We start from the raw sequence: 12,360 nt of genomic DNA on the forward strand, positions 1-12,360 counted from the left end.
GATAATGACCCAATGCTTTCTCTGTGCCTACTCCATGTTTCTTCTCAATGTATTCAGTGCTTTCCGAAGACCAGTTCCCATATATAGATGCAGACTCTGTATGTGGGTGATGGAGTTCATTGTCTGCCTCCAACAGTGCTAATGGTCCATGCTGGGAGACAGATTCCCAAGCAGTTTCCTTGCTTGTTGAAAAGGAGCAGTGTTTCTTTTTGAAACCCAATTTAGATAGGTTCTGACAACATATGCGTCTCACCAGAAGTTCCTAAGGATTCATCTTGCCTAATCTTCAGGTAGACACTGAGGTTTCCTCCTGGTCACTGGGAAGAGACCTGAAGAGATTTGTCTCCTTGGGAAGATAATGGGTTCAGAAAAGTGAAATAAGTCCTCTGTTGCTCCACGTACCCCAGCAGGAACCAAGGCAACTAGCATGGATTGGTAGGTTATCTTGACACCTAGCTAACATTCTAGTTGCTAAACTCTTACTATGTTGGAAATCTTATTGTTATGCTCTGAAATGTACATTTAGGTAAGAGGTTTTTCAGGGGTGAACTCAGCCCCAACCTAAGTTGGGAGAAGATGTCAGCTGGGGGAGTAGGCATGGTGTAGCTGGGTTTCTCCTGCTGTGTCACATAAAAGTTGTCCATACTGTACCCTGTGCTAGTTGAGAGACAAAGAAACAGCCCTGTGTGGCATTTCCTTCTCCCCGTGTCCTAAACAACCCTGAGTCTACACTTCTGCTCTCAGGAGCCAGCACACTTAGTTTTTACTGATTTCACAATATTCTAACAAAATGCAATTTTGCCTCTTAGTTTGAATAGGATTGTGATGAAGGTCTTAGAGAGAAGTCATGGATGGTATACTCCCAAGGCTTTCATGCCTCAGGCTGCTTTATGCAGTTGTTCTTTTTAGGTAAAGTCGGGTTTTGAAAAAATCTATATTACAGTAATCTCCTGAACTGGGATCAAAGAGCTCTTTGTACTCACAGCAAAGCAGGCTGATATGTAGGTAGCATTCTACACTCACTTTGCATGCATGTAAAAGTCAATGCAAGGTGCCCAGCGGTAACAAATCATACTGCAATCTAATGCCTGTGGGTTGTATTGTAAAGGCAAATACTGCTCTTAGATCTGTGCATCAATGCTTTACTTCATTGTTTTGGTCTTGTTTATAAATATTTCTCTGGAACAGTAAAGCTTTGTCTATCAGGAAGAGAAATTATCTGTATTCTAGTGCAAGTAGGCTGTCTTGTCATTTGCTATCAGCTGCTCTGCAAGGAAATGATACCAAGGAGCTAATGATATAGGCACCTGCCTGCATGTGAAATTGTCCTCCTATGGGAGAGTGACTTCAAAAAAGAATTATTTTTCCTAGGTTTTCGTGCAAGGTAGCACTCTCTGAAAAAACATGTATACAGGAACAGTACTTTCCAGCTGTCCATATTATCTATTTTACTTTCCTATTTTATAACACTGACCTTTTGGCAGCAGCTGAGTTTTAAAGTGAATAAGGAGCATGGAAAATTCTAACCCCCAAACATGATTTTTTTTTCCTTGTCTTTCATTTGTTGTTTTTTTTTTTTTTTTTTCAACTCCTGCCATCCCATACGTAGCCCAGTTAGGGATCCTCGGACTATTAGCAGGGGCACTATACTGAAGAGAAATGAGACTTTGTGTGTTTGCAAATCTTTATTCACACATTTTGCAGATAACTAGATTATTTCTGTAAATTCTAAAATACAGTAGACTTGGTGAGAAAGTAAAAAAAGAAGTCTTCATTATTTCTCTGATCTGGAAGGCCATGGAATGTCTAGAATTTGTACCGAATTCTATTAAAATCCCATTAGAACCTAATTTAAAATTACTATAACTTAGTGAAATCAATCCTAGGTAGATCTTCCTCGTTCCATTGTCACCCTCAACCTATTAGCACAAGATACTTATGCATTCTATAAAATGGCTGGGGAAGCTCAGAAATTTGGAATAGTGGGCTGAGAAGAATGATTTTCTCTTGGTAGGGAATCAAAATATGTGACTGTGGCAGGAAATAGGAGAAAGGGGATGGGAAACTGCTGAGCATCCAAAAAGTGCTGATTGACTGTTGTTTGTCTGTTGTTGTTAAACCTTTCCTGTGCAATGGGAGTCTGCAGATTATAAACTGAATAACCTATCCCAGATAAAAAACTATGGAAAAGTGAAATGGCAAGGGGCTGAACACTGAGGAGAAAGTGGGGCTGAGAAGGTCTAGGCCTTCTGAGGGAGTAGGGAAGCTCCCATGAAGAGCAGGAAACAGGGAAGCTCGCAGAGACTGCTAGTGGGGTACACGTGCCAAAAAACGTGGTGCAGCCCAGAACCTTAGCACAGACCAATAGCATAAAAGCCCATCTGTAAGAAAAGAGTAAACAGCCACTGAAAACTCCTCAGAAAGAGATATTTAGGAATCCTGCTAGGGTTACATAACTAATACAGAGATAGCGTAAGGCTCTCTGGGGGCTAGGTGACACACATAGCCCAGAAGAAGGGGTGATCACCCAACACACAGGGTGACCGGGGGGCTGGGGAAGAGAATGGCAGAGTCCCTGGTGTGCACAGCAACCTCAGTCTTAGGGAAGCCAAGAAGCATGAGACCCTCAGTTATGGGAAAAAATTAGATAATCCTCAAATATGTAAATGCTTTAAGGCTTATCTGAATTCCAAATCAGTTGAAGTTCATCTCTGAAGAATTAGAATTAATGCTCACTTTTAATGAAAGCATGTTCCCTGCTTGGAAGCATTACAGTGTTCAGCTCAAGAACAAACATGCCCCGCTAATACTCTTGTTTATGTCAAGGATTTTTCCAACTGTGCTACAGTATTTTTTCTCTCTCTTCCATGTAGTCTCACACACTCATGCTTGTTTTACATAAGTAAGCTCCTTATTCTCTGCTCCATTCCATTCTATTTGATTTTATTTAGAGAGCCAACTGCTTCTATACAACGAAATGCTCAGACAGGCTGAAATATCTGACTTTGACCATAAAACCCTTTAAGCTTCTCCTGTGACATTGTAGTGAAAGGGGCTGATAGATGGTTAGCCATTCAGTAATCTGGATAGATTTCTCTAGCACATTCCAAAGAATTAACGATTTCCTGAGGTCTGAAAAAAATCCTTTCTATAGTATAGATACCTGAATGTGACACCTTCTTTCACTTTTCTGGAGTAACATTCCACAGGGACTTACAGGAAAAGATGTGAGTTTTACCTCTTGAAGTAGTTTGCCTGAATTTTCTGAACTAGAGTCAAGAACTCTGAGTTTTACTTCAGGTGTCTGCCACTGTGTTGCTGTGGCAGAGCTCTGGTACATCAGTGAGTGCTCAGTGCAGTACCTGCTGAAGCCAGTGAGCGACTTTTCTGTTGATTCCACTATTTGCTAATTATGTAATATTTTCCCTCTCTGCAAATCCAGGGATAATGCTTTTCTAATTAAAAAAATGTGCTCAGGGAGGTTCATGTTTGAGCTTGAGTTTCAATTTGTAAAGAATTGCATTAAAAAAATAGTGGCATTTCAGGTGTTTGTGCTGTGTGCATGTTTGTCAGCCTGCTGCCCATTTTGGTTTTCTGTGAGGAGTATGTCTGCATTTATAATTTTAATGACCATTCTCGGATTTCCTCATTCATAGGACTAACAGTGGCTATTTTAATAAGTAAGGAAACACTACTGATCTTAAACAATAAAATAAGAAGATCACCCTTATCTTGTATCCTATATCAAATGCAGTTAATTTGAAAATGAGGGAGTGTAAAGTGTTAACAAACAATTTAGGAGACAGATGGGTTGGGTTGGGCTTCAGTTATAAAATCACAGCCTTTGATCATTTCAAGGCTATATCTAAGGAGCATCCTGGGACATAGCCCAAAGTCCCCAGAAAAGAAACATCTAAATAGGTGACTGTTGCTTTGGGACATTTGTAATACAAGAATTTAACTGTCACCTGCTTATCAAAGCAGGATTTTGCTCTGAAGTGTTTAAACTCCAAGGTCACTGGCCACTGATCACTATGAGGTACTACTTCATTAGCTACCCCTATAGTTCCTGTGATCCCTCTAAAACAACCTTCAAATTTAATATTTATTCATGTCTACATACTAATCCATCAGTCTAGACAAGTGATTGCAAAAAAAACCCCATCCAGATCAATCTGTACACAAAGCTAACAATAAACCTTGTGCCAGCCCTGATGCCTCAACCTTTCCTATTGATGAAAGATGCTTGGAACTTGCTATGAAATCCATGTTTTCAAAGGTTTAGGTTAAAAATTTATTTTTTGTCTACATGATACAAATCTACAACATGATACAAATGTTTCTGATAGTAAAAAATATTATCAGAGGCCACTATTTTCATAGGGTCTTGGCCAGGCTCTTTTGGGAGTATATGACATTTTTTAAGGGAATCTCCATAATTTCTCAATTTATTCTCACTGGACTGCAGATGTCAAATGAATAAATAGATCAGACGTGACAATGAAAATTTTCGCCTAGCCATCTATTATAACCATTAAAAAGATTCTGTAGGGTTAAATTATAATCTTTTCTTAAGTTTTATATATATTTGCTAAAGCTATTGCAGCTATGTACTTTGCTCAGCATCTTGCTGTTCAAGATTGTAAAATGCTGTCTAAGGCACTTCATTCTGGTACCTGAATATAAACAGTTGTGTGGAAATGCCTGTTTTTCCAGCATGCAGGGCCACCTGGGTAGTCTCTTCAAAAGCTTCTTCAAATTTGCACAGGGCCAAATTAGCCATTGGTTAATGGCTAATCATCCTATAATGTCATTTAAATTACTCAATTCTTTCTTTAGTGGAGACCACTATATGTAGATCACCAGATGGACTCATCTGGATGCAGCTTGGGTACGAACTGTCGCGTTCGGAGTGCCCGCGAGTGCCTTTCCACTCTGTCGTGTGTCCTGGGCTGCCCAGCCCCTCTATCCCTCCCGCAGATCTGCCCCTCCCCGGAAAAAGATCCCCATCTGCCTGGAATAAAATCCACTGGGCATGCTATTGAGCGGGAAGCTACCAAGTTACGGTGACAGTCACGGGTCTATGCCTTTCTATTTATTAATTGAACCGGTGCCTGCTTCCTGCCAAAAGCTCTGAGGAAATGCTGCACTAATCATTTTATCTCATAAACAGTGATCCCGTATCTACCACAGGCTTCACCGAACTTCTGCAGCAGCTTCCAGGCACTATTACCAGTGTTGCTGATCTGGCAAAAACAAATGTGTACTGCATGGAAATGGTTCTGAGAGGAAACAACCTTGTGTCTTTTGAGGGATAGAAATAAAAAGGTATCTCAAAAGGGCAAGAACAGGGCAGATTATGTACGATACCGTAATAACATCCAGATTTCTTTTTTTTGTCTTTTGGGTCTTCCTCAACTTTTAAGAACAAGTATAAAGTATACTATAACATTTCAAGGAGAAAAACTGTTGAAGAAGGGCTAGACAATTCTACGCTGCAGAACCAGCAAGCAGTGTGATGCATAAGCAAAAGAAAAGAGTTAGTAGCTATTGTAGAGCAGCCACTGCTCTTAGACTAGCTTGCCTGAGCCAAAAGCTGTTGCTGGTTATACTTGTAGTAGCTGTGAAAGCTAACTCTGTGAGCAAGGCAGGAAATATGTGGTGAAGGCGTAGTATAAAAAATATGAGTAGCTCTGAGATTCCTAGTGTTTCTCACTACATTGCCAGTAAATCGAGCTAGTTTTGTACTATGTGAGACAACAACCACTTTGAAATGCTGTGGGCTACATGAATCTGTAGGCAGGCATGACTGGTATATTGTAATGGAAAACGTTTCTTGTGTATGTTTTCATGTATGTAAATACATAAACTCTCCAGTATGCATTTTGTATGAAGTGCTGTCTGCTTTACATAATTGTGAACACAGATTGTTCTTTAAATGGACAAACAGTGGGTACATCTGTATATTTTTTCCTGACTAAGCCCCTGTGGTTATAACCTCCTTTACCTACTGGCAGCCAAGTTGGGAGACTGAATTCTAATCATGTAAGTGGTATGTGCTCAGGCTTATAGGGTCAGGCTTGTGAATAGTTCAGTGCAACACTTGCTGAAGATAAAAATAACAGTATCTTTGCTCGCCATCTCTGAACTAGGTTCAGAATACCTCTTGTGCCACAAAAATAACATATACAGTGGCTTAGGCTTCAACTTAGCTGCATGTATGGCCGTTGTGCCACTGTTTTAGATCTACAAGCACAATTTTTATAAGACCTGATTTTATGTATGTATTTTATGTATGTATGTTATCCCTGCCCTGTGTCTATGCATGTTATTCCTGGGAAACATACAGCTTGTCTTTCTTGGTCTACATGCGCCACCGCATACCGTTGCTGAGAAACTGTTCAGTCATTGGACTTGTTCTGCATCCAGGGATGCTGTATCAATAACAGTAATGAAGCAGAGGCCTGCTGTGTGTTTAGGATAGACTCAAGCAGAACAGAAAATCCAGCAAAGCCTCTATGTGTCATGCAGTATGTAGTGTCCAGGGGTGAAACAGTAGCTGGCTTACAACAGCCGATCAGATCTCTGCTGTAGTTGGAAAAAAAAGCTGTATCCCTCGTACTCAAGGCACGGAGGTAGGAAGTTTGCGTTCCTGACTCTTAACAGCTTGTTTTACAAACCTGGAGTCCACATAGTGATTTTAAATATGGTGTGAAAAACCACTGTGCAAGTGGAGTGATCCACAGCTCTGGATAAGCATGGAGTTATTGGGGATTTATTCCCATTGCCCTCTGTCGTGGGATGTGGAGGTCTCAAGCAACTTTCTACAAAGACTCATGCAGCAGTTCAAGCTAGTAGCAGAGCTGTCAAAGGATCACTTGATGTTGGTTGGTTTACCTTTTGGGGCATTTTTTCCTCCAGAGACTCTGTATGTTTTTTTCAAATATCTGAGGAATTCAATGTTTCTTGACTAAAGCAAGCCAAGAAAATCTGGAATACTTAACAGTATGAACTGTGACGGTTGTACTGTCTCTTCTAGCAGAGCAGACCTCAGGGACCACTCCTGCCCCTCATCGCCCCGGAATTCATGCAGAGCTGATGTGGGGGCTGTCGGAGGCCTCCTGCCCAAAGGCATCTGCCAAGTAGTGCCCTCCCTGCTTGTCAGGCAGCACTACTGGCCCTTTGCTACTACAGGATGCAGTGCACAGCATCCCATGTCTTCCTGAAAATACATCACAGCCCATAATATTGGAGCTACTGGAAACCAGCTTAGGGAAATATGTACTTGTAAATTAAATTCATTTAATCCCCTTCATCTCTGTGATTTTCCCCTCTAAGCATGTTTTAAAGGAATTTTAATCCCCTTTCACGTAGGCCAGAGAAGGCACTGAGGCTAGCAGCTTGTCCACACCTAGTGGAATGGTTACCATGCTTTATGTTCACATAATGTCTTAACTAACTCTCAAGTGTGGCCAAATAGACAAGTCCTTAGGATCACTTGGATCCCACAAAATGCCTTGAAATGTCGGATTGAAATCCTTATCCACCCTTGCTAATTAACATTCTCCCCCAACAGAGGACAAAAATTTATGCACTCTGGACTATTTGCTTTATCCTGTTTTTCCTCACACAATTTAAAAGATTCTCTCTGTCCTCAGCATTAGACTTCTCTACACTATGGGCTACTACTTTGTACTGATGATTTCCCGTTAGGCTCCTGGTGACAGGGAAAGAGTAAATTTTAGCTTTTTCTTTAAAGATGATACTTGGCAAGTAGATGCTTTGAATAATGATGAAAGCAGCATAGCCTGAGATGAGCAAAACTAGCAAATAATTCCAGCCCATGACTATTATCTGGGGAATACTTAACTATAGACAGAAGTATAGATCTTTTATTAGTATCAGCTTGATGAGTCTATTGAAGTACCTCCACAAAGTACGAAAAGTGACATAAAAAGAGGAACTCATGCTAATTTTGCTCCTTCTTTGTACCTTTATGTGAGGAAGGTTGGAAATAGCAGGAAAAGTGTGTAATTGCTAGTCACATTCCTTTCTGTAGATTTGTCTTTTTTTTTTTTTAAAAAAAAAAAAAGAAAAAAAAGCCCAATGTTGGCATTGCAGAAGTTGGGAAAAACTCAGTGCATGAAAGCACTGAGATATACATGGCTTATAAGACTTTTTCCCCGCCTCTGCTTGAAATGGCATGCACAACTGCATGCTGCATACAGGCAGAGGTGTAATTGCTTTGAGAAACCACTCCCTGGGCTCTTTTGAAAGGCCAGAACTCCTCTGACTGTTCCTTTCACCCAGCCATCCCAAAATGTAGAGGTAGCAGAGTGCCCTGTTCTGCCCTTCGCATCACCTGCCTGTCAGCTCCTTCCCAAGGGGACCCTGCCCCGTGGCCCATGACAGGGCACACGGCGGTTGTGGAGCTCTGCAGCCCCCCTGGCTGGACCCATGCCACCACGGCTGGTTTGGCCTGGGAATAAATGGCTCCAGCAACCTGGAGCAGAGTCATGTTGTGGTACAAAGTGACTCTGTTGAACAGGGTTCACGGGTCTGACATAGGCAGGTCTTGGCTGCTCAATTTCAGAGCAAAATTTCACTGTAAAAATAAAAAAAAAAAAAAAAAAAAGCCATGTCCTTGGCTGAAGATAAACAAACCCGGCAAAGCAAAGTTAATCCTTTTAAAATGTAAATATTAATTTAAACTTTCATTTTAACAGCACCCTTGGGTCTGTTGCCCTTTGACAAGGATACCTCCCCTCTCTCATCTGCTGCTGGGCAGCACCGCTGGAATGGGAGCCCATCCCTTCCGCAGTATGGGGAACAAATTGCTCAAGGTGGGAGGAAGCTGTCATTGATGGAGTCTTGTCTCTGAGGATCATGACACATGCAAAGAAAATGGCATCTGTGCTGGACGATGGGGGAGGATCTGCTGATGGTTTGAATGACAAGCAAGGCATACAGTCTTACCAGCCACTCTGAGATGCGGCTGAACCTGGCTGTCAAGCAGCTTATAGCATGTCTTCTGACTGCCTGTCTGCCCCCAGAATCATAGCAATGTTACAAAAGATGATGGCTTGTCTGGCTGCTCCAGACTCTTTAGTTAGAAAGCACAGGAGAAGAAAAAAAATGTAAGAAGAAGCAGGAGAAAAAGGTAAGGAGATGGAAAAAAGGCTGCGATGTAAAGAGCTTGGTGGTAGGCACTAACACTTTTTGTGATGTTCATGAAAATAGCTGATCCTAGGAGAGGGCTGAGGTAGGCTGGCACTCTGTCGGGTGTAGAGTGTCTCTCAAAGATAGGACGGTGAAGGCCAGTGACTCTGGGTAGGGATCGCAGTAGGATAACGCCCTCCTGCACCATTCTCTGAGCATCTCTGTGACACTGTGGATATCCCCCAAAGGTGTGGTGACTGTTGTTTTCATCCATCAGCTGAGTAATTTCCAGTGCAGCAGTCTTGGCCACCGGTCCCTTCTTTCATGTTCCTCCTGCTTACAATATATGATCTTAATGCAGTTCGTGGATATATTCATTTGGATTAATCCTATGGTTTTTTTGTGAGTAAGGTTTGCTAATTCTTATAAACAATTTTATTTGCTCAGCTGAGCTGGACTTTGGGCAACTTGAAATTCAGGTCTCTGCATAATAGTGCTGAAAGGCACAATATAGCCAGTACCTGGAAAACCTGTTGTGCCTGACCAGAGAGGGACCTTTTCTCCTCTCTGCTCAGCAAAGAGAGGAATTTTAAGTCACTCTGGCTTTCCAGCCTCAGTTTGTAATTCTGTTGCTACGTGGCAGCAAAAGAGGATTATTGGATCACAGATCAACAGAAACCTGTATTTAGTGCTCTTGTGTAATTATACATTTCAGTTACTTATGTGAGAACTGATTTTTAGCTGCTGTGCTCCTACCCCACACTCACCCCTCCGCAGACCTGTTGTCCTCAGGGGCTGGTCGGGATCCTGAACAACTGGACCTTCCTTTCCACACTCAGGCTCTGCGCCCCAGGGTGACTCTGCCTACCAGGGTACTCTGAGGATCTCTGTTCCTGGGGGGCGGTGTCTCAGAAACTAAAGTCCTGCCATAGTCCTTCTGAAGGGTTTATTTTGGGCAAAAGCAGGAATGAGTATAAAAAAACAGTTTAGAGAGTTCAGATCTTTCAGGGGTCGCCCATTTTCTTCCTTCATTGAGAAACTCCTTGTTCCTTTTTCTCTTTTGCCAGCCAACACGGTTCCACTCCCTCAAACAGAAGTGGTCAAGCAGCTTCAGAAACTGGGGGAAGAAACAAACCTGAGTGGCCAAGGTAATTATGAAATGTTAAAGATAAAACTTCAGCAGAAATTGCTTAGAGTGGGGCTTGAGAGGGAGCCAGTGAAAAGGGCACACAGAAAATCAGGGACCAGCACAACTGGCTGGTGTCAGGGTTGTCGAGGATGCAGAAGAAAAGGGAGTCAGGGAAGATGTAATTTGTCAGCTGGGAGGAGGGGGTAGCTGTGCACAGCACATGCATTCACAGAAGCATGAAGAGCAAAGGCCTTCTCACATAGGAGAGCAGTCAAAAAAATTGGTGTAGATTATTTTAAGTAGAAAAGCTGCACCAAGGACAACCACGTGAGGAAGAGGAGACAGACTGGAGGGCAGAGTTGCATGTGAACCCATTCCTGGGACTGAGAGGGAGGAAGAAACATGGGCTGAACATTTAATAAGAGCAGCGAAGGGGAGGAGGAGAATTGCCTGGCTAAAATGGAAATGAAAGGTAGGACTGGCATGGAGGGATGTTGAGAATCAAGAGCTGCAAAAACAGCGGAAGGGAAGGATGTGTGGATGGAGAGAGGTAAACAAAAGGATACACTTTCAGGAGGTGATGGACACGGACTGTCATGCAAATAAAACACAAAACCAGAAAGCAGCAATGTACAGAAAAGCAGCTCTGTGGGCAGTTCAATATACCTGCTATCCAGGGGACTGGTATTTTCAATGTCTTTTATGCTTGAGTCTCCCAGGGAAGCAGAAGCTCAAGAAATAACAAGGCTGAAATAAAATTTTCTGGGGCAATCTCTATGCTTTAAACTGTAGCTGACATTAAAGATGTGCTACCCATGTGCCTGCTCAAGGCCTTTTGTTTGATGGACAACCTGCTTTACAGAGCCACTTACAAAGGAGACATTGTCTCTCTGGGGTGTTTTGTTTGTTTGTGTGGTTTTTTTTGTTGTTTGCTTTTCGTTTGTTTGGGTTTTTTTTTGGTTTGGTTTGGTTTGTTTTTTTGTTTGTGTTTGGTTTTGTTTTTTTTTTTTTTTTGGGGGGGGTGCGGTTTTCCAAATTTTAGAAGGAATGAATGCACACTGTCCTTTTTTTCTGAGGAGCTTGTGTAATTCTACTGTCACCCCACTCTGCCTTAGCTTTGCATGTAATTTCTCTCTGGAGGTAATTGTGCTATTTTCAAACAGGACACTGTGTCTGATGGGTTTCAGCTCAGCGGCCACACCAGGGTAGCTAGTGACTAGAGCAATGGGTCCAAAAATGGAACTCCTCTTGCTGGGATGTGCTAATTCATCCGATCAAACAGAAGGCCAACATTCACTTTGCAGTTCCTATCCTTGAATAGATTTTTCCTGTGTATGTTACGGGTCTCCTTCAGACTCGAAGAAAAGAATCAGTTTTGATTTCTCTTCATCTTTAGCATGTCGTTTTGTTTTGGCACAGCACCCTGGATGAGGACAGGAGATCAGGTCTCTTCTTTTCTTTCTTTCCCATGTGAATCCATCTGGATCTTAAGCTCTGAGACACTGTGGTTTGGGTTTTCAGTCTGAACAGGTAGCATGGACTTCATCAGGGCAGTGTCCAGGGACCACTCCAGAAGTAAAGGCCTGGGCGAACTTGCTGTGTGGGGATGGTGGAGAGCAGAGGCGTGAGCAGGCAGAGTGACCAGTGTGTACTTTGGAGGAGTGATATGCACAGCATCTGCTTCTGATTGCTGTCCCCATGAGCTGTCTGCTTTTGGAAGAGGTTTTATCTAAGATCAGGTAGAATTCTTCATCTGAAGTCATTCTGGAAGAAGAAAAAAAACCTTCTAAAATAGAGAGCATTCTCTTTTCACTCCTACAGATACCTACTGTTTTCATGATTAGTCATCTGTGGTCTAAACTCCATCTTTGACCAGAGTTATCAAAAACTAAATTCCTCGCACCCATGAAAACTAAATTACTAGGACTATGGCAGCATTGCTATTTGTCAGAATATTCAGTTATGACAGGGTGACTAATTTGTCCCCGACCTTGTAATTACATACATTTCCCTATATGACTGTTGTGATTAACACAGCAACTCCTGTTAGAATTACGCTTGCTTCTCATCCC

Source organism: Tyto alba, unplaced genomic scaffold (assembly GCF_018691265.1).
Source record: "Tyto alba isolate M040663 unplaced genomic scaffold, T.alba_DEE_v4.0 Super-Scaffold_27, whole genome shotgun sequence".
Classification (NCBI taxonomy): Eukaryota; Metazoa; Chordata; class Aves; order Strigiformes; family Tytonidae; genus Tyto; species Tyto alba.